Source organism: Bubalus kerabau, chromosome 13 (assembly GCF_029407905.1).
Source record: "Bubalus kerabau isolate K-KA32 ecotype Philippines breed swamp buffalo chromosome 13, PCC_UOA_SB_1v2, whole genome shotgun sequence".
Classification (NCBI taxonomy): domain Eukaryota; kingdom Metazoa; phylum Chordata; class Mammalia; order Artiodactyla; family Bovidae; genus Bubalus; species Bubalus kerabau.
This window is the reverse complement of record NC_073636.1, coordinates 19,368,004-19,390,907: the sequence shown is the minus strand read 5'-3', so window position 1 is coordinate 19,390,907 and position 22,904 is coordinate 19,368,004. Positions and strand designations below refer to the sequence as shown.

The 22,904-nt window shown below is 45.2% G+C and overlaps 1 long non-coding RNA gene across 2 annotated transcripts; it reads right to left on the bottom strand.

Moving 5' to 3' along the window:
* Positions 1-3,188: 3,188 nt before the first annotated feature.
* Positions 3,189-20,754, bottom strand: LOC129626214 (uncharacterized). 2 transcript variants are annotated; one of them, XR_008701831.1, is made up of 4 exons: positions 20,620-20,754; positions 19,409-20,511; positions 17,865-19,318; positions 3,189-3,772 (listed from the first exon to the last, which is right to left on the bottom strand). It is a non-coding gene; the product is annotated as an uncharacterized LOC129626214 (long non-coding RNA). The 2 variants fall into 2 exon arrangements; XR_008701832.1 differs by having other exon boundaries at positions 20,017-20,511.
* Positions 20,755-22,904: the final 2,150 nt, after the last annotated feature.

Sequence of the window (22,904 nt, the reverse complement as noted above, 5' to 3'; positions counted from 1 at the left end):
TCCCCTTTAAGAGTCAAGAGTTACAGACCAGTCCAGATCTTGAATGGGAAACAGGAAAAAAATAAAAAAGGAAACATTGAGGCACAGGAAATATTGCCAATATTTTATAATAGCTATTAGTGGAGTGTCGGAGAAGGCAATGGCACCCCACTCCAGTACTCTTGCCTGGAAAATCCCATGGATGGAGGAGCCTGGTAGGCTGCAGTCCATGGGGTCACTAGGAGTCAGACACGACTGAGCGACTTTATTTTCACTTTTCACTTTCATGCATTGGAGAAGGAAATGGCAACCCACTCCAGTGTTCTTGCCTGGAGAATCCCAGGGGTGGGGGAGCCTGGTGGGCTGCCATCTGTGGGGTCGCACAGAGTTGGACACGACTGAAGCGACGTAGTAGTAATAGTAGTGGAGTGTAAACTTAAAAAATTGTGAATCACTATATTGAGCACCTGTAACTTATATAATATTGTACATCAACTATAGTTTAATTTTAAAAATTCTGATATTTTTCCCACAAAAAGGAAAGAGAGATTGGAGGACAGCTGATTCATATCTCAAAAATATCCTACAGCAAAGAGATTCTTTTAAGTTTACTGGGTTTTATTAATATATGTATTATATACATAAAATGCAAAATTCTTGAAATTGATCAAATACTTTCCTATAGGCATTTAAACATATTCAAGTCACCAGAGCACAGGTATTCATAGACCAGCAAATACTAGTAAATCCATCTGGATGCTAATTAATACAGTTATACTTCCACAAAGATAAAACTTGAATGCTTATTTCAGTCATTCAACCAGCTGGCTGGTTCCTCCCTAACGACATACTACTCTGAGTGATTGTGCATAAGAAATATCTCAGCAAATCACTTTCTGTATGAAAAAGGAATTCAGAGATAATTCGTTCCATCCCTCATCTGTAAATCCTAATCCAGTCTAAGTATATTCATATCTCTCAAATAGTCTCCTTAGACTCCTTAAGCCTTTGAGTCTCTTTCCAAAAATTACTCAGTTCTGAAAAATGTTTCTTACCTGGTTCCGTAAAGTCTGCCCTGGACTCCGACCAGCTCTGGAGACCCCACCTCTGAGGTCCCAACTCTTGGTAAAGTCTCTGGGCACTGTAATACTGTTCTCATGTCATATTTCACCCTTTGGTAAAGTGCCAGAAGGTTTTCTTTCTGTTCTGATAGATGACATGGCCCAAAAAGTTTGAGCGAGATCACCCTCAATGTGGTCCACCCAGGAATGTCCCAGTGACCCCAAGGCTGTTGTATTTCAAGATCCACCCACACCCAAGATCCTTAGATAGGTCATGTTAGATAGATCCTGGATCTCTGTTAAGCCTAGAGGAAGCTCTTCCAAGAGTAAGTGGGAGCACTAATGCAGTCTATTGAAGATTCTTGTCCTGGCTTTATTTTTTCTGGACCTAATGCAGATAGTTTTGAAAACTCTTTATTCTGTCTGGTCATCCAATCCAGATATTTTTCTGATGGCCAGCAGAGCATGGTCTGGGAAAGATGCTCTTGACTTGGGTTCTTTATATTCTGCTTTACATTACCTGAAATTAAATAGTTCTGATTACTTTTAGGGTGCTTGATTTTCATCTGACATTGCTCTTTCCAAAATTATATGTAAGTGGAATCACTATTCACATGGTGTGGTGACAGGTAGGAAAGCCCTTCATCACTTCAAAACATTATCTTTGCACCAGTAAGTGAGTCCCTGTGCATGTGTGTGTGAGAGCAATTTTTTGCCTAGAAGCCCATCATTAGGGAATCACTCACTTGGAATTTAAAAATGTATATGCTTGACCACAAAGGAATTTTTGAAGTATATCTCTAACAGGCCTAACTTATTAAGTCATTATTTCTTCAAGTATCAAAGTCCACAGGAATGTCCTTTGAAGCTACAACTTTCTAGGTCCTACTCCTATGAAGTCAGGATCTTTGGTAGGAGAGGCTAAGGATCTGTGCTTTTAATGTTATATGAGCTTTTTAAAAAATTATATTTATTCATTTATTTTGGTCGCTCAGTTGTGTATGACTCTTTGCAACCCCATGGATTGCAGCACACCAGGCTTCCCCGTCCATCACCAACTCTCAGAACTTGCTCAAACTCATGTCCATCGAGTTGGTGATGCCATCCAACCATCTCATCCTCTGTTATCCCCTTCTCCTCCTGCCTTTACTTTTTCCCAGAATCAGGGGCTTTTCTAAGGAGTCAGTTCTTTGCATCAGGTGGCCAAAGTAATCGAGTTTCAGCTTCAGCATCAGTCCTTTCAATAAATATTTAGGACTGATTTCCTTTAGGATTGACTGGTTTGATCTCCTCAGAGTCCAAGGGATTCTCAAGAGTCTTCTCCAACACCACAGTTCAAAAGCACCAATTCTTCAGCACTCACCTTTCTTTATAGTTCAACTTTCACATCCATACATGACTACTGGAAAAACCATCGCTTTGACTAGATGGACCTTTGTTGGCAAAGTAATATCTCTGCTTTTTAATACATTTTAATTCATTTTTTTGGCTGTACTCAATTTCAGCACATGGAATCTTCATTGCCACATGCCGAAGCTGAAACTCCAATACTCTGGCCACCTGATGCAAAGGGCTGACTCATTTGAAAAGACCCTGGTGCTGGGAAAGACTGAGGGCAGGAGGAGACGGACAGAGGATGAGATGGTTGGATGGCATCACTGACCTAATAGACATGACTTTTGTTTTTTTGGTTTTTGTTTCTGTTGCAACATGCTGGATTCTGGCATTTAGTTCTGGCATGCAAACTCTTAGTTGTAGCATGTGGGATCTAATTCCCTGACCTGGGGTTTCACTCAGGCCCCCGGGGTTGGAAGAGTGGAGTCTTAGCCACTGGAACACCAGGGAAGTCCTCCTAAGAGTTTCTTAAGGAACAGAAAGTCTGGAACCATCAACAAAATGAAAGGAAAATCTACTGAACAAGAAATATTTGCAAATGAAATGACAAATAAGGGGTTAATATATAAAATATATAAATGCTCATACAACTTAATTTCAAAAAACCCAATTGAAAAATGGGCTGAAGACCGGAATAGGTGTTTTTCCAAAGAAAATATACAGATGGCTAACAGGCACTTGAAAAGATGTTCAACATCACTAATCATCAGAGAAATGCAAATCAAACTACAAGGAGATATTATCTCACACCTGTCAAAAAGACTATCATCAAAACATCTACAAATAACAAACCTGAGGGAGGATGCAGAGAAAAGGGACCCCTTGCACACTGTTAGTGGGAATGCAAATGGGTACAGCCAGTATAGAAAACAGTATGGAAGTTCTTCAAAAAATTAAAGAGAACTATCATTGTGGTTGTTGTCCTTCAGTTGCTAAGTCATGTCCAACTCTTTGTGACTCCACAGACTCCACAGGCACTCCAGGCTTCCCTGTCCTTCACTATCTCCCTGAGTCTGGTCAAACTCATGTCCATCGAGTCCGTGATGCCATCCAACCATTTCATTCTCCATCATCCCCTTCTCCTCCTGCCCTCAATCTTTTTCAGCATCAGGGTCTTTTCCAATGAGCTGGCTCTTCACATCAGGTGGCCAGAGTATTGGAGTTTCAGCTTCAACATCAGTCCTTCCAATGAATATTCAGGGCTGATTTCCTTTTGGATTGACTGGTTTGATCTCCTTGCTGTCCAAGGGACTCTCAAGAGCCTTCTTCAGCACCATAATTTGAAACCACCAATCCTTCAGCACTCTGATCTGGCAATTCCACTCCTTGCTAAATATCTAAGTAAAACAAAAACACTAATTTGAAAATATATGTTCAAAGCAGCATTATTTACAATAGCCAAGATATGGAAGCAAACTAAATATCCATCAACAGATGAATAAGTAAGAAAAATGTGGTATGTGTATCTATGTGCATACACACACACACACACAATGAAATATTACTCAGGCACAAAAAAGAATGAAATTCTGCCATTTGAAAAAACATGGATGGACTTATAGGGTATTATGATTATACTTACTGAAAGAAGTCAGATAGAGAAAGACAATTACTGTATTTTAACCCTTATATGTGGAATAGGAAAAAAAAAATGAACAATTATAACAAAGCAGAAACAAACTCACAGGTATAGAAAACAAACTAGAGGTTACCAGTGGGGAGAGGGAAGGGCAGAGGGCAAGATAGGGGTAGGGGATTAAGAGACACAAATAACTGTGAGTAAAATAAATAAGCTACAAGCATACACTGCACAGCACAGGGAAATATAGCCATTATTTTATAATACTACTTTATAGTATTGTATATAAAAATATTGAATTATGTTTACACCTGAAACTAGTATAATACTGTAAAACAACCATACTTCAATTTTAAAAAGAAAATAAATTAGCTGAAATTAATTTGATAGCTGAGTTATGTCTCAGATTAGGCAGAGGAGAAGAAAGAATTTTTCTCATTACCCCAAAGAGAGGAAAAAACAAAAAGCTTTAAGTCTGAGAACCACTAGATCAAATACTGGCTTATACCACACACTGGAGAGATACACGTGGTTGAGAACTTCTTCAAGGAAGTTCTATTCCAGGGCTTCTGGATGAGAACAGAAAGATACTCATGGTGTCGAGCAAGTGGAGAGCTAAGGAGCGGGGCTGGATGCGGAGCGAGGCACCACAGCCAGTTCAGAGGCAGATGGAAGGCTTCAGCGAGGTTCCCCAAAGAGGGCCGTGATTTACACGGGCCCTGGAGATGGGAAGGGCTGTGACAGATGGCAGAGGGGCGGGAACAGCTGGGACCTGCTCACATAAGGGCCGGAAGCCCGCCATGGGTGGCGCTCAGTGGACACGCTTACATCCACTCACTCCAAATGCAAACGCCGTTCCTCAGCCAGGAGGCTCTGCTTGCTCCTTTAGGGTCAGTACAAGGTACGGAGAAGGGCAGAGTGTTTAAACCAAGGCCCAGCACTGCTTGCGCCCGAGAAAGAGAAGCCGACTAGTCCCTTTGGAGCTAATCTTCACTCTCGCGAGAGGAGTCACTTGGGTTGCTTTTCTTAGTTAAAGAATTGCAGAACCGGCAAGTGCCACAAGCATAAGGGAGACCTAGAGAGACACTCAAGGCTGGAGGAATGCATCCCCACCCTCACCCCCGCCTCCCCGGAACCCTTGGTGGAGGGTTCTGCAGAGAGGGCGTGGCCAATGGCCAGAACGGCTCCTGGATTCTGAAAATCGGTAAGGCCAGCCAATATGGCTAGGGACTCTGGCTGTGGACTGTGGCAGAAAAGCCAAGGAGCCTGAATAGGAAGTTCATGAGGGAAGGGGGTCTGTGCTGATGACCTGAGCTCAGTCAGCCAAGGGTGAAGGTCATAGGATGGACTAGTCCAGGCCCCTCCAGATCCACAAGGCTAGTCCAGCGCAGTGTTCTGGAACACATAACCTGGGGACGTGAACAGGAACTAAAGTGACCATAACATTGGAGCCTAATCAGTATGGGTTGTGGGGCTTCCCTGGTGGCTCAATGATAAAGAACTCACCTCCCAATGCAGGAGAGGTGGGTTCAATCCCTGGGTCAGGAAGATGCCCTGGAGAAGGAAATGGCAACCCACTCCAGTATGGTTGCCTGGGAAATGCCATGGACAGAGGAGCCTGGTGGCCTACAGTAGTCATGGGGTTGCAAAGAGTCAGACACGACTTAGTGACTAAGCAACAACAACAATCACTAGGGGATCAACCATTGAGCATAATCTACAATCCAAGCTGGGGAGCCCCCTCTTCCCCCCACCCCTTCCCAACAGAGAAGCGCCCACCAGACCGCGCAGCACCCCTCCTCAAGGTAACAACTACCTCACTCTCAGCAGAGAAGCAGCTGTGCTGGGCAACTTGGAGAAAGAGAAGCGTGTTTATCACATTAGTACCAGCTGGCCAGAAAACTCCTGCCATTTCCACACTGTTTTGTTCACTGTTCAACATGGATTTCAGTGTATGCTGATATTGACATGCACACCAGTATCCATGCCATCTCTTCCAAGTGGTGAATTCCTAGCTGAGTCTGTGGCTGTGTAACATGCAGGTTCCTCCCAGAGAGGGGAGCCACCCAGACCACAGAATGATTTTTGATGAGGACATTGATGAGCAAGTACTTGTTAAACATCTTAAAAGTCTTTCCTGTAGCAGGTTACATGTAGATTATATTAAATTCATGAGTACAAGCCTTGTCAATTTGCCTCATTTATATTCAATCCTAGATAAAAGTCCCTTTTCTCCATGGTTTCCTGTCACCTATTATTTTTTAATCAGATAATTTAACATCAAACTACACTGGTGTGGAAGAAAGCAGAAGAATGGAAGGGACACCGGGTCATTTTGACTGATCTTCTTAGGTTTAAATCAAGGTGCTGGACAGAGCAACTGGTTACATTCTTTGGAGTCTCAAATTCACCGAGATCAATAACTATCCTTGCTCACTAACTCGCCTTATCTCCTATCTGTCTCTCCAACTGCACCATATTATGTGATCACTGAGTGAAGGACAGCTCCCCGGACCCTCAGGGGACGGTCCTTGTGGGACTTGTACCTTGAATGTGCTGTCAGAAGGAACTGCAGGGGGGCAGTGACAATGGCCCGGGGCTGCTGACCTGGGGACCCTGTCTCTGGTTTCAGAGACACAGGGACAGACAGCTGCTCCAGGCATGTTTGTGTATATGTAAATATCCATATACTCCCTCTGAACCCTGAGAGCAGTCTGGCCATCTGCCACAAATTCAGTGTATGTCTCATCCATACAACAGTGTCACAGATGGAGCTGGGATACCCACTGGGCATTGCTGCCCCGGTCTCAAGCATGCAGACCATCCCAGAGCTGCAGTTCTCAGCCTTTGAGATTTTCCCATCCTATGATTACGAAAAATAGAGAGGACAATTCAAATGAAATGTTGCCCTATTATTCCACTGTTCCTAACGGGGCGGGAAAACGCCAAAGCGTTATTAACAAGACAAGGTTGAAAACGCTCAGACAATGGTACATCCATACCCCCTCCCTTCTTGTTCAAAGCTGTTCTTGAAATACCACCAATAACGCTCTCTCTCTCAGATCCAAGTCATCAGCGCATTGAGAAAGTTCCTTACTTCAGATCTCAGAGACAAAAGTGAACAGCTGAGCAGAGTCCCCAATAAATTCTATTGTGCCTCGTCCTGCCCTCCCCTCGCCCCCCACCCCAGGCTTTGCTGCCTCAGCTCTTCTTTCTTTCCCTGGATTCTCAGCACTGCTGCCTAGACTCCATAGAATCACAGAAGCCAAGGCTAAAAAAGATTTTATGTGATTTTCCTCTTCATGCAAACCCCAAGGGCAAAATGTTACCAAACTCTAACACTTGGAGCCATAGCAGATTTTCCTGTGGGGGCGTCGGGTCTGAGCAGAGTCACATGTGATCGGTCCTGTCATCCGCTCGGAGAACAACACTGGGCTTGGCAGGTCTAACACGGCTGCGGGAACGCTCTCTCCTTCCAAAAGAGCTTTCATCCCTCACCTCAGTTTTCATTTCCTGCTCAGGATTCAATGCCTCGAGTTCATGTATATTTCTAAAGCACTCTCATGGCAAAATCTACCCATCACTAATGCATAGTGTGTACCCCAAGCCAAGAAACACTCAGGGAGACGGGTGGAGCAGGAGGCAGGGGAGGGGGGGCAGGTCAACTTCACAGAGCTTTCTTCAGTCTGTGCCACAGGGTGACCTAGGGAGCTGCCCAGCCCACGGCAGGCCAGCAGGAAGCCAACTGTTCCAGAGATGACGATATTTTGTAACATCTGTCTTGGAGGCTGGTTTCCTGTGCCCCAGTTATATGCCTTCCCTTCCTTCCCCCAGACCAAAAACCGTCTCTTGTACTGTTGTTCTGGGGCCCACCTTGACTGGCTTTGGGCTTCCCTTGTGGCTCAGACAGTAAAGAGTCTGCCTGCAATGCAAGAGACCCAGGTTCCATCCCCGGATCTGGAGAAGGGACTGGCCACCCACTCCAGTATTCTTGCCTGGGAAATCCCACAGACACAGGAACCTGGCAGGCTACATACAGTCCATGGGGTCCCAAAACGTCGCACATGACTGAGCAACTGACACTTTTACTTTTGGCTGACTTTACAGGATCAGTGAAGTATCAAGATTTGGTTCCATGACCTAGGTAGTACTTTCGATATCTTAACACTGAAAGTATTGTCTAATGACAGAAAGGTAGAGTTTTGAGAGCTGGCCCATGGAAGAAATATTTCAGAACCCAAATTAGTGATGGTAGATGACCATCAGCTGTTTGGTGGGTTCCTGTGTTTATTCTTGAGCAATAGAACAAAACATATGAAGTTGATTTTCCAGTCTTCCCATTACATGATCTTTCCCTCATGGATAAGTCTCCAGGTAGTAAGTACATCAAATATTCAGACCATAGGGACAAGAAAATATCCCCGGATTTTCCAGTCTATAAGTCTGGCAATGTGGGGCATGTGCCATGGCCCAGGGCAAGTCCTTCCTGCTGGACCAGCTCACTCGGGCACCTGTGCCCACTGACTGACCCTGTCCATCTGTGGAGAGCTGGTTCACACACAGAACAAACACTTGATCATGAGCTTTCCAACTTCACAACTGTCGGGGTCTGCTCTCCACACCAGTCTGAAAATCAGCTCTGTTAATCTCCATCAGACCTTATCAATCACTTCTCTCAGCATCTCTTGGAGGGAATTTCTAGATACACTTGACTGAGCTGGATTTAATTTAAACACTTGGCTATCTATAGATCCTATCAGGTTAGCTTTGTGGAAATTATGACATGAAGGTCCCAGCTTCTCTAAGGGAGCGTTGAGTCCCAATGTTCTCAATGTCTTCTGTTTCCCCAGCTTGAGGAAGGATTTGGGTACATCTGCTCCTCTTTTCCACATGAACTCTGAGCTACCGTCACCTGCTTCATCTCACCATGCCTTCTTGTCCCCCAGATTTCTCTCTCTGATGAGCAATGGCTTTCAGAGCAGTCTTTCTCCCAAGACCACACCACTCTCAACATTCCACTCCACTCCAAGAAGCAACTTTCCTGCCCACGTAGAAAAATAAGGCAATTTAAAGGAGCCACATCCCCTTCCTACTGTGTTTTTAAAAAATCATCTTTGACACCTCTAGAGAAGGTTGTCCTCGCCAGCACCCACTGGCCTGATTCTTTGATTCATTGACAGTGGGGCAGAGTGGGAATTACAGGTGCGCAAAAGAGATGGATTTTCAACCCCTTCATTTTCTCGAAAATATTTCCTCTGATCGTGTGAATGGAATTTTAAAAATGATATCTAAAGCACAGCAGGAAAATAATGTAAATCTAGTGCTAGGAAAGTCTTCCCTCCAGGCATCATTCAAAAGCCAAACTCATTTGAAAGAAGGCGCAGGGGTTCAGAACAGTTGAGAGGGCACTTGCTCTGCGTGGCCCGATTACATCAAAGAAAGAGAGGCCGGTACGGAGGGGATGAGCTTGGAGACCCTGGCAGCTGGGAGTGTGGAGCCGTGAGTCAGCCCCGCCGACACCCACTGAAATCAGGCATTCAGACTTGTCGAGATGATCATCTGGAGGCGTGTGTAGGTGGAGCTCGTGTTGCAGATGCTTTCAGAGTATTTTGTCATGTCATTTGTTCCATTAAGATTTGTTTAAAAGAAGAAAAATAATTCCAGGAAGCTAATGTCAACAGCTAAGAGGATTTTTTTTTTAAATACCATCCCTCCCACTTCAAGTGCCATTGCCTACATCAACACTTAGCCATACATCAGGAATGCTTTTGAAAGGAATTACGTGAAAACGGCAGTCAAAAGTTCCTATTATTTCAGGAAGCTTTTCCCAAAACACCTACTTTGATTTCACGCTTCCGAACACGAGTAGCCAAGGCCGTCCTTTTAAGTGGAAGCCTGTCCTGAAATGGATGAGTGGCGCTGCCGTGAAACAAGAAGCTGGCAAACAGCAAAACGCAGGTGTGACCTGGGACAGTGGCGGCCCTCGTAAGCCGCCCTCGCTCTAGTCGTGTGTGACGTGGGGCTAGCCTGGGTGAAATCCATCCCCAAGGGATGAAGATCTGAATGGTAATAGGTGCTAGAAGTCCCCTCCCGGTGGAATGGTTGTAGCAAGACCCCAAAAGCACCAGAGAGGAAAGTGAGGTTGAGTGAATTCCTAGTCTTTGGGGTAACACTTGGATTGCAAAGGACTTCTGTTTTGCTCTGTATGTTGTTTTTTTTTTTTCATTTTCTCACCTAAGACCATAATCTTGTAAACTTTTCCCGGTGCATCAGTGGAAGGCATCAGTGGTCATGAACATTGTGTTCGTTTGCTGGATTTGGGAAGCATAAGCCAAGAACTGAGAACAGTAACAAGAGGAGTAGAAATGCAGCTGGTGAACATGTGAGGCTGGGAACGGAGACCTTTGCTCCCCGTGATCTTATCAGAGAACACGGAGAGGGGATCACCTGCAAGTACTAGATGAGAACATCCTACCTTAGCTGCGGGGCTTCTGTCCCAGCCCAGGGAGGGGTCTCACACCAGCTCAAGTTTCAGGGTGATTCAATCTAACTAGGACAGTCTTTCAAAGTAAGGAAAGACTTATATTCCAAATCCAAAAAACCCGGTGTGGTTCTTTCTATTCTGACCATTTTCTGAACTGCCCAGTCCTAGAGCTGTTAGGTGAGGCAGAGCAAGGGCTGGACGGAGGGGGCCACAGTGGCCCAGAGTGGGCTGAAGATGCCACAGAGGATAAGGAGGATACCTGCATAGATGGGTCAGCGACTAAGGATAGGAACCCTAGCTGGGTGAGGGGGTATCTATGCAGAGTTGGCTTCACTGGGGACTGGACTCACAGCCCAACCTAGACTGAGTGATGCTCTACATTGCTGCTGCTGCTGCTGCTAAGTCGCTTCAGTCGTGTCTGACTCTGTGCGACCCCACAGACGGCAGCCCACCAGGCTCCCCCGTCCTTGGGATTCTCCAGGCAAGAACACTGGAGTGGGTTGCCATTTCTTTCTCCAATGCATGTAAGTGAAAAGTGAAAGTGAAGTTGCTCAGTCGTGTTCTACTCTTAGCGACCCCATGAACTGCAGCCTACCAGGCTCCTCCTCCCATGGAATTTTCCAGGCAAGAGTACTGGAGTGGGGTGCCATTGCCTTCTCTGGCTACATTGCTACTAGGCTGTAATCTTTTAAAATGTCAACATCCTGATCATCAAGCAGAAACTGAGAAAATTTCCAGACAGAGACTAAAATGGCATGATTACTACATTCATGTAGTAATAACAGGGCATGTTATTGGACTGGATCCCTTTGCAATACAGGATTGGGACAATGGGTAAAACTGGAATAAAGTCAGAGGATTGGATTATAAAAATGTACCCTTTTCAATATCCTAATTTTGAGGGTTACACTGTGCTTAGACAGAAAAACGTTCTTGTTTACAAGAAATATACACTGAAGTACAGAAAGGTGCACTATTAGGTTGCCACTTGATCTCAAACACTTCTGTTAAAATGAATTGCTGTATTTGTAACTTGAAAACAGATTCTTTCAAAAAAAAGTTTTTAAAAAATCTTGTAAGATAGGTAAATTCTGCAAGGATTTTTGCATAAATTAATATGGCAGTGCAGCTTCCTGAATAGTGATTCTAAGCCAACAAGCATAACAGAAATGTTTCAAAAATTTTCAAAACACACACACATATAGAGAAGTATCTGAATTTAGCTGCTAATCCAAGCAGAGTGAGCTTTAGAAAGGAGACACTGTTATGAAACCACAGAATTGGCCTGTGGTTATGTGCACCTATTAATATAACACAAGTGAAGGTTCAAAAGAAAAGTGAGTTAGTGCAAGGAAGCATTTGCTATCTCTCCTCTTAATGATAGGGTACCCAGATTATCACACAAGACTGATAACTCCTTCTGTAATCTATATGATTAATTCTCAAAGTTTAGGTCAGAATAATAGCAGGTACTCAATAAATGGCAGTGAATATCATTACTGTATGCCAGCAAGGCATTTATCAAGGAAAATATAATTACCCCCTAAGTGGTAAGTGGCTTCTCTGGTGGCTCAGATGGTAAAGAATCTGCCTTCAGTGCAGGAGATCTGGGTTCGATCCCCGGATCAGGAAGATCCCCTGGAGAAGGGAAAGGCAACCCAGTATTCTTGCCTGGAGAATCCCCATGGACAGAGGAGCCTGGGGGGCTACAGTCCATGGGGTCGCAAAGAGTCAGACACAACTGAGTGACTAGCACACACAAGTGGTGATAACCTGTCTACCTGAGGCTCAGAGAGACTCAAATTCTTGCTCAAGGTCACACAGCTCGAAATGTCATTAGTACTTTCTCTTCCTGACCCTGGGTGGAGGCCAGATAGCCCAGCCTCCAAAGTACCCTTCACTCAGTTGGATGAGCCTAGAAGAAAAATATGAAGGGACTTTGGAAAAACAACACTTTCTCCTGTTAGAGCACCTTGGAATTGAGCAAAGTCACTTTGCTGTCAAGACACATCGTCACATCTAACCTGGGGAGGAGACTGAGGGTGCAGCTCTCCCCTTCCCCTCTGATGAAATCACAGCGCAGCACCCGGTGGGAGCCTGAGTCCTCCCTGCCTGCCAGCCTACTGCCCCTGGAGGAGACAGGCTTGTCCCCACTACCCATGCTGGATGGTGCTACCGCCTCTCTGACTCTCGAAGTCAACCCTCTCACTGCCTCAGCTTCAAAGAAAACGTTATGGGACAGAATCTGAAGGCCTGGCTCTCACATGGCTTCTCTATCCAAGCCATTCTAAAGCCTAAACACACCAAGTCTTTATATAATGCCTGAGCAGGGCCCGCTAGCTAGGGAAATGGCAATTTTGTCAGACGTACTTAGATCTGACATTAAGATCTACTCAAACCTCACGTCATCTCTTGGGAAATTCCAAAGGGAAATACCCACAGATGTTGTCTTTAAGAAGTCTGTAAACCAGATACTGCATTTCAGGCCCTATCTTCATGTCCCACATTGATAAACAGGCAGTTTGCATTAGCCCCAGCCATAGTTTTGGGATCAGCTCAGGTATTGGAGGACCCCCAACAAGGAAGCAGGGGAAATAAGTATGGGGACCCTGAAGGCAGTGAGAAATGGGCAGAAACGCAAACGATTAAGTGATACAAAAATGGACTCAGTTGCAAGAATTACCTTCCAGAGGCGAATGGTTGAATCCATTCACACATTCAACAAAGATTTATCGAAAGTCTGCCGCTTATCAGGCACTGTTCTTGCCTCAGAATACAGAGATGAACACAACAAATAAAATCTCTGTCCCTGTGGAAAATCAATTGCTCAGTCATTCACTCCACACCTGCTTATTTGCTCATACAATATTCAAAGCCCTGGGCTGGCGTGGCTGGTGACTTTCTGGCTCTTCCAGCCCCAGCTTCATCCAGCTACTTAGCTTGATGGCTGTGTTGGCCACCCATGATCCTCCCCATCCGGTCTATGAAGAAAAGAATATGGAACTCTTCCTTTCTTTCAACTAACCATACAGAAGTCAGGAGTTGACAATCGTGATTTCTTTTTTTTTTAATATTTACTTCTTTGGGTACGTAAGGTCTTAGTTGCAGCATGTGGGATCTAGTTCTTTGAGGAGGGATCAAATCCAGGCCCCCTACATTGGGAGTGTGGAGTCTTAGCCACAGAGCCACCAGGGAAATCCCAGACAATATCGAGATTTCTAGCTCAAAGATGAGCACAGTGATACCAGCTATCAGCTGAGTAAATTTTTTTTTTATGAAGAGCAACTACAGAGTCATTAATGGATATCAGGCACTTCGTACTCTACCTGGATACTAGCGTCATCTAACTGCAAAGCTTTCAATACTCCAGAAGGCAAAGCTAAAAGAGGGACCTCCCCTCTGCAGTCTGATCAGAGCGAGACCCACCGCCAGTGCGTTCCCAGGGACAATTAACCAGCCAGCCCGTATCCTGTCTGGGTGCTGTGAGATAGCTTTCAATGAATTCCACTATTTTTATGGCAAAGACAAACTCCTCGAGTTGTCTGGGGTTTATTTCAGGCCCTCCTTATGATGGGAAAGAAAAGCCTCCCTATTTGTACAAGCCGCTGCGTGTTTACAGAGGGATTCTAAGCATACTGCCAACTGGATGGCATGGAGCTGGCCTAGTTTTGACAAGAATCTTAATTAGTAACACCAGCAAAAAAAATCCCATTTGGACCAAAATTTCATGTACCAAAAGTTTTCATCTCAACTCCCCTAAGGCTTACAGATGATTATTTCTGGAACAGTCTAGAGAAGAGAGAGTCAGATAATCCAACACCATATATTTATCTCATTATATCAAAGCAAAAACCTCAGGCAACTCCAAATTCACAAGTTGGAGCATGAAAATGAGTCCATATAAACACTGATGATCCAGAACCTTGGGTTTGGTTGAGAGGTCCTTCTATTTCAGAAAGTTTACCGAGAGGCCCCATCTCCTTTCCTGGCCAGCCCACAGGGTCAGTTCCCCAAACTTGGTTAAGGAAGGGCATTTTCAGTTAAAACAATGTATCTGTTTAATAGGTGGACGTTTCTCAATCATTAATAGGTATGTGAAACTAGCAGGGGATCTTATTAAAAATCAGGTTTTGATTCAGGAGGTCTGGGGTGAGACCTGGAAACCCACATTCCTCAGAAGCCCCCATAAAATGCTGATGCTGCTGGTCCCTGGGTCACAACTTTGAGGAGCAAGGCTCTTGGTGATGACCAAGCGTGAGAACTTGGTGCCACCTTATGCAGAAGTGACTCCCATCAAGTTGGAGGAGGGATGTGGTGCTGGAGAGCAGAGCAGAGGAGGAATGTTCACTGGTTCTTGGACCACTTAACCCAGCGATCTTTAATATTTTTGGTGCCAGGTACCCCTTTTGTGGAAGGCAATTTTTCTACAAAGAGTCCAGGGAGGGGATGGTTCAGGTGGTAACGCCAGTGATAGAGAGCATTGGGGAGCAGTAGATGAAGCTTCACTCGCTTGCCCACCACTTACCTCCTGCTGTGCAGCCTGGTTCCTAACAGGCCATGCAAAAAGTACCGGGTCCACAGCCTGGGGGTCCAGGATCCCTGATAACCTCTGTATATCCCAGTCCAGGCTTTCATGAGAGATGTTCCTCAATAACAAACCACCTAACGCCCAGCAAGATACTTTCAATGTTTTTCCACACACCCATCCAGGGATGCTCAAATCTTATGCTACTGGGAAATGGAGAATTCCACTGGTGATTTAGCTTTACCATTTAGGGTCTTACTTTGAGAACTTTGTTCATTAGTATACACTGACTGACTGCCTTCCTTCTCATCTGAGCAGATCTTTTTTGAAGACCTTTGGTTTATTCCCTGCTCAACAATCAAGCACATTGGTCCTCCCTTGGATATGCAGCAAGGCTAGATCACTATACAAGTTTTAGATTCTCACTTTTCTGTACTCTGTGGTGGTAACTGATGGTTTGAAGGCTGGCAGTCTTTCTGGGGACCACACTTTCAGTAGCACAGCTTTGAAGCATGCACTTTAGGCAGAAGGAAAGTGATCCCATATGGGTTGTCTAAGATACAAGAAAGAAGACAGAGCCAAGAAAATGACTGATCTTGTTGAGGACACATTGGTAAGGAATCTGAATGTCAAGTTTTACATGGGAGCAATTTCACATTTCTTTTTAAATTAAGTGAAGCTGAGTTCTCTGTGGTGGCTCATTAAAGCAGTTTTGCAACCCAGCTTTTGATATGTGGCAGGAAAGAGTGAATCTCACTGCAGACAGAGAGAGAGACTTTTCCTCCTCTTTACAAAATCACATACATTGTATGCTGCACAGTCTTTTAAGGATTATCACCTCTCCCTGATGATATAGGTAATTGTGAAAAACCACTTGAGAAAATTGCCCCAGAAAAATCGACTAAAACAAATTTTAAAATCAACTATATTTTCTCTCTCATATTATCACAAATAACAAGCTAAAACAAACTGTGGCTGGGTGATTTAAGTTACGGAGTTCTCAAGTAGAGTGCCGGTTGGGACCTGGCAGTATCAGAAGTGTTTCTCTTTTGATTGGTTTAATGATAATAATGTCACAGCCTAAAAGAAACATTTACAATCCAAGTCTAGTATTCTTCAAAATTAACAATTAACAATAAGATTCCAATTTCTGACTATTGAGGAGTTTATCCTACCAACTAAATCAGAAACTGGCATTCCACTATTTTATGTCTTTTATATGAGCACCCAAAATATGTATTCGGATCTCATCTTTATCTTTCCCCATCTCAACTAATTAATTAATTAATCCCCTTTGTCTTCACATACCACTTCTTTGTAGTTCAGTCATTAAATTGTGTCCAACTCTTTGTGACCCTATGGACTGCAGCACACCAGGCTTCCCTGTCCTTCACTATCTCCTGGAGTTTGCTCAGACTCATGTCCATTGAGTTGGTGATGCCATCCAACCATCTCGTCCTCTGTCGTCCCCTTCTCCTCTTGCCCTCATCACCACTTCTGCTCCCCACTAAATGTGATTCAATTGTGTTTAATGTGTATGTAATCTTACAAAATAAATATTCTTCTAAAATGCATAGTTTATCGCATGGGTATCTTCATTATATGCAAATACATGCAGATAGTGTTGTCTTATATTCTTTAACAATCTGGATGGCTTCTTATTTCATTGACTTATAGATTCACAGAAGTTACATTGACCTTTGAAGTCAAATTCATCCTTCCTCCCAAGGTCATCCCCAGGACAAGGGGCTGGATGTCCAGGTTGACTCAAATACTCTCAGTAATGGGAGCCTCAGCCTTTGTCAGGGGGGCCAATTTCATGGTGATGGTCAAACTCCTTCTCCTAACACCCACCCCTAAATGCCACCCTTTATGAGGTCTCTGTACCAGGGCCCACAGTGGCACCATCATGACATAGTGGATGCCTCACCAGGTCCCACTCTACCATCTCGTTCCCCAGGCTCAGACTTAGGAACTGGGTTTTTTAAGACCTACTCCCTGACTTCTAATAACGTTGCTTCCCTCAGGTCATTTCCCTATTTAGAATCCTTCCTCCTTCCCTCTGTTTCCACTGCACCACAATGCCAGGGCTCTCCCGGCCCCTTACACACTGGTCTGTCCCTCCCTGGCGCCTCCCTTGCACACCTGCGTTACAACAGGCACCCATCTCTGGCTCCCATGTTCACTTTGCTGGTTCCTGCCCCCATGGATTTGTTCACACCACTCTTTTCTCCTGACACCTTTTCCTCTCTCTCTTCTAAGACCCAGGGTAACTTCCACTTCCTCGTCAAGAGTTGGAATCCCTCCTACACTGGAATTCTGGAGCTGTCCCGTAGACCAATTGAACAAATTACTTTCTCCTGACATTTGAATCTCAAAGTAATAAAAATACAGGAAATGGTAGAAGCCACTGTGTTCTGATTTCAGGGTCCTTTAGGCACCCTCTTCTGGATCCCTGGCTGTTCAAATGGTTTTTTAAGATATATTTGCCACTCGATATCATTTTACTAAACTCCTGTTCAAATGAAGGTCAGCAGCATTGCCGTTGCCTTCACTTAAAGACCCCTGGCTGCCACAGATGCAGTACCACCTGTTAGTAGGGGAACGGGGAGGGGCGATGACTTAAAAAAAAAATAGCCCTCTAATTCTATCCACTAAGAGATGTTTAAAAACCAACTTTTGAACTACTTTGATGTTATTTAGGCCACGTTTTAAACACTAAAACAACTCTCAGCCCATCACAGTGAGAAGCAGAGCATCTACTCAAGTCCTCGTACTCATCAGCACCCTCAACCCACCAGTGCTCGTATCTGGCTTCTCAGCAAACAGACATGAACCCACCTTGTGGCCTACGGTATCTGTGTGCTAGGAAAGTGCCTGGAAAACAGTGTATGACCGTCTTCTGGCTCTAAAGTCAAAGAACACATTAATTTTATCAGGGCTTTCAGAGCTAGGGTTATTCGCCTGCTTCTCTCATCTCCCCCTAGAGATTCAGCCAAACGCAGTCTCTCAGCTGTGAAAAACAAAACAGAAAGCAATTACTATTAGGAATATTAAACTTTGATCTTTGTTTTTTTCAGTGACACTAAAGACCTTTTGCCAAAGGGATCTTCTCTCAGGTTCCTGTTCTTCACTACGGAAGAAATCGAGACCTCCGTGAAGCAAGGATTATGAGATCAGGTCCACAAGAGCCAGCCAGTCTGATGCAAGTAACGGTATTTCATTGCCCTGCATCAAATGAGTACACCATTAGAATGATCTGGTCATTAGGAGAGTGGTTCACTCAGACCAATAGCCTGCAAGATGTTGTTCATTGTTTGGTCATTAAATCATGTCCAGCTCTTTGCAATCCCACAGACTGCAGCCCACCAGGCTCCTCCATCCATGGGATTTCCCAGGCCAGAATACTGGAGTGGGTTACCATTTCCTTCAAGCCTGCAAGATATCGTCAGCCTATAAAACCAAGCTGAGTTGGGTTCTAGCCACAGATTGCTCAGTGATGGACCATGCCTCAGAACTAGGCAGGGACTCCTGTGTTTGCAATCACAAATGAGCACCTTGGCACCTGGTGAGGAAAACCTGGGAAAACACTTGTGTGGTATGATGTGCCTGTCCCAAGAAATGGCCCGCTGTCACCTGAGCACTGTGCTGTTCTCCCGACTTCTGCACGGCGCGTCATTGTACTGAACCATTCAGCCCCATGTTCAATTAAGAGCGTTTCTTAGCAACCAAAACAATATTATTTTGAAGCCAGAAGAAAAGCATCCAATTAGCACAAAACCCCAATTCCAAATTCTGAATCGGGACTTCTCCCCAAACACAGGGTCCACCGCCCTGGATGCAAAGAGGTATCCAAGGTGACTACCCCAAATGGGGCTCTCCTCCCCATCCATGGTGTTGCTGGCACCCCTCAGGGGCTGGAGGCCAGGTGGAACAGCAGCCCAAGTGCTGGAAAAGGGTGGCAGAGGTGCTGTGGGTGGCTCAGGAGGCTCCGCCCGGAAGGACCTGAGGACACGGGCTGTCACAGAGCAGCTGTGAGGCCCAGATTGTTCCCACACAGTCCCAGACCTCGTCGTACTTTGTTCCTGGAGCCGCCTCCCTCCCGAGCCTCCTGACACCATTTTAGCGGGTGTAACACGATGTCCTTGGAGCTCGGCTCTTCCCACGGCTTGAATCCCTCCCCTGGGGAGCTGGGAGCCATCCTTCTCCTGACATGAACTCTGGAGTGTCTGTCTGGGAGGAGAGACAGAACAGACGAGGATTCTGGGCGTGGCCAAAGACCGCAAAGACTGTTTCTGAGAAAAAAGGAAGAATCGAGTGAAAATTTGAGCAATGTTTAGGAACCAAAAAGAAGCTAGCCAACAAATTAAAACATTAGATTTTACCAGCCAGCAATGGATACATCCAATCTCTGATTGGTCCCCCTGCCCAGAAGTGACTAGATCATTTCTTCGCAAACACGTTGGGCATTTGTAAATCTGGAGAAGACATTGGCTGTACTGTCCTGCCATCCCCACACAGGATGGGGCTGGAATTACTGTTCCAAAGCCTGGCCCATCCACAGCACCTTGTGCATGCACGCTAAGTCACTTCGGTCAAGTCCAACTCTTGTGACACTATGGACCCTACATAGCCCACCAGGCTCCTTTTTCCATGCAATTTTCCAGGCAAGAATACTGGAGTGGGTTGTTATGCTCTCCTCCAGGAGATCTTCCTGACCCAGGGATCTAACCCATGTCTCTTACGTCTCCTGCATTGGCTGGTGGGTTCTTTACCACCAGTACCACCTGGGAAGCCTCCACAGCACCTTCAACAACCTCACTGAAGACAACACAGCCCCTCTTCACAATCAGGTCATATTGGATCACTGACAGTGATCCATAGGTAAGCCAGTGTTTCTGTTGGTCAATGACATCCTCCTCAAAAAATATGGAACATGCTTATCAGAAATCTGAACTGTGAAACCAAATCAAGCCAACAGCAAGCACAGTACCTGAAAAGATGCAAAGAGAACATTTCCAGAACAGCCGGAGCTCCACATGTTTATGGATGAGATAAAAGGAGTTGGAAGGTGGAGCTGGGGTCACAGCAAGCCAAGTGCCGAAGAAGCAGACGCTGAAAGGTGCAGAAGTGGTGGACAACACAGCGGCTGCCTTTCAAAGTCAGCTCAGCACATCATACTTTTATGAAGACGCTGTTGAATCTTCAGGGCTCCACTTTAGGGCTGTGTATTCTGTTGGGAAGCCCTCAGTGTGTTGTGATTTTTTTTGATGGTGGATTTGCTCTTACCTCAGAGTGCGTTGTGGCCACATCTTATACACGTCGTTTGACAGTCAACCAGCTTGAGAGAATCACTGAGCCTCTCCCTGGGCTTCAGTTGATGAGGAATTTTGATGAGGGTCACCAACGTCTTTTCCAGTGCTAACGTTTTCAGCACAGCTAATGTTTCGTCACCATGATTTTCACCAATGCCTTCTCCTCACTGCACCTAGACATGAAAAAATACCAGTACATTATCGAGGAGGGTGAGGATCCCTTAAATAGGCAGATTTGGTGCCATTTGACCCCCCAAAATCCACAAAATTTAGAAACACACAGCTGCTGCAGGCAATATCAGCCTATTTGGTCACTTGGCTTCCCTGTGCCACCCCTGACTGTCTGCTCTTGAGCCAGGATCACAGATCTCCCTTCTCTCGTGTCCCAGGCTCGCTTCCAGGCAGGGGATGGTTGGAGTCACTTTTACCAACATCTTCTGCATCTCAGCTGCAGGACCTACATACAATTTCCAAAGGCTACGTCACCAAGGGAACATGTGATTGCAAACATTGACTTTCAATTTTCTGATTTCCTCTGTTAGCATAATTCCATAAACCTAATCCCCGGAGACCCTGGGGTTACAAGCACAGAAACACATTGAGTCCAAGTTCCCAGGAAGAAGGAAGCCAGGGGACTGTGGAGAGGAGGCCAAAGACAGAGATGCACACTGCCTCAGGCAGTTGTGAAAAGAGAAAGAATACTGCTCCCGGCTCTGGGCTCGGAAAACTCATGCCCACGCATTTGGCAGATCAGACCGCCTCATTTTCTGGACACATACACATCCGGCCTTCCAGCGTTTGCTTCTTAATCTTCTTAGCTGTTTGCTGCCCGGAAGATTCAGGTCCAAGGCAGAAGGTGGAGATTAGATGTAGTAACGCCCCCTACTCGGGAGCATGTTATGGAGCACATGTTTGTTCTCTCAGTCACTGCATTTTCAAAGGCATGTTGGAAATGTCAGGAAAAATTAGCTTAAAAGGGTTTCTGAAGTTAAGTCTGGTCAAAGGGACCTAGCAGGAGTCCTTTATGTGCCTGTCCACCCTGTGGGGCCTGGAGCAAGATTATGCAGCAGCTTCAGGACAAAGCAAGGTGGGTGGCTGAGCAGCGCCCGCCCCAGGAATGATGCTTTGGGAAGTCATGGAGCTGTTTTCCCTAATCCTCCTTGCATCCATTTGGGAAGGATTTGGGTCCGGAGAGGTAGATAGCATTGAAACCTCTCATGAGGAAAAAATGACAATGGACCAGTGTCTGGAGTTCACCAGCTTTGCTAAGAAGGGCTGTTTAACAAAAGCGCCAGCCTGGACTTCACGTTGTGTGACTGCATCACCGCCAGTACCCTCTGCCAGGCATCCAGCACAGCCACTGAGGCTGCTCTTATTCTAGACTGAGCCGAGAGGAAAGTCAGGTAATGCCCTGATGGGCAGCGGACGAGGATGGACGGGGCCGTCTGTGACTGACAGCCCCAGCACTCAGGCCTGGAAGCCTCAAAACCCTTTGCACTCAGTGACAGACAGCACACTTTTTGCGTGCATTTGTGCTCAGTCATGTCTGACTGTTTGCAACGCCCTGACTGTAGCCCACCAGGCCCCTGTGTCTATGGAATTCATCAGGCATGGATACTGGAGTGGGTTGCCATTTCCTTCTCCAGGGGATCTTCCCGACCCAGGGATCAAACCTGCACCTCTTGCATCTCTGGCATTGGCAGGCAGATTCTTTACCACTGAGCCACCAAGGAAGCCCATATATGTCTTTTATGAGGATGCAAAAGAACTACACTCCCCCACACTGTTGGTGGGGGTGTAAAATGGTACAAACACTGCCAAATTACTACATAATTTCACTTATTTAAAAGTCTAGGAAATTCGTACTAATCTGCATTGACGGCATCAGTGGTTTCCTATGGATGAAGTGGACAGCAGGAAGAGGTTACAGAAGGGCATGAGAAAATTTGGGGCTAATGAGTATATTCCTTATCTTTACTGTGATGGTGATTTTGCAGGTGTAAACACAGAACAGAGTTTATCAATTACATCCTTTTAACGTGTGTAGTTTATTGTATGGTAATTAGGCCCCATTAAAGCTGTTTTTAAAACACCCGTCTTTTAGTCTTCTGCCTCTTCCTTATCCTTTGAGCATTGAGCACCTTCTCTGGGAAGGTTTCTTGGCCACCACCCCTTCCCCATTTCCCCCCCACACTGTTTAGGCCCACACCATGCCCCTCTTCCATCCCTCTATGATAACACTCTTTAGGGTATTTTGTAAGGACTGATCGTCTTGTGTGGTACTGAGAGTTGGGCTCCAGCTTTCATTTTTGCATCTTTGGCACCTACCGTGGCACCAGGAATGTTATGTTCAGTGAATATTTGTTGAATGAATGACTAAATGAAAGAATTTTAAATATTTACTTTGCATCTTCTAAAACACTAGATACCAAAGAATGAAGATAATATATGCTTAATATTCAACAAAAGATGGATGGAAGGCTAGACAGATGGACGGACAGGTGGATGAATGGATAGATGGATGGATGGATGGATGGACAGGTGGATTGATGGACAGACAGGTAGA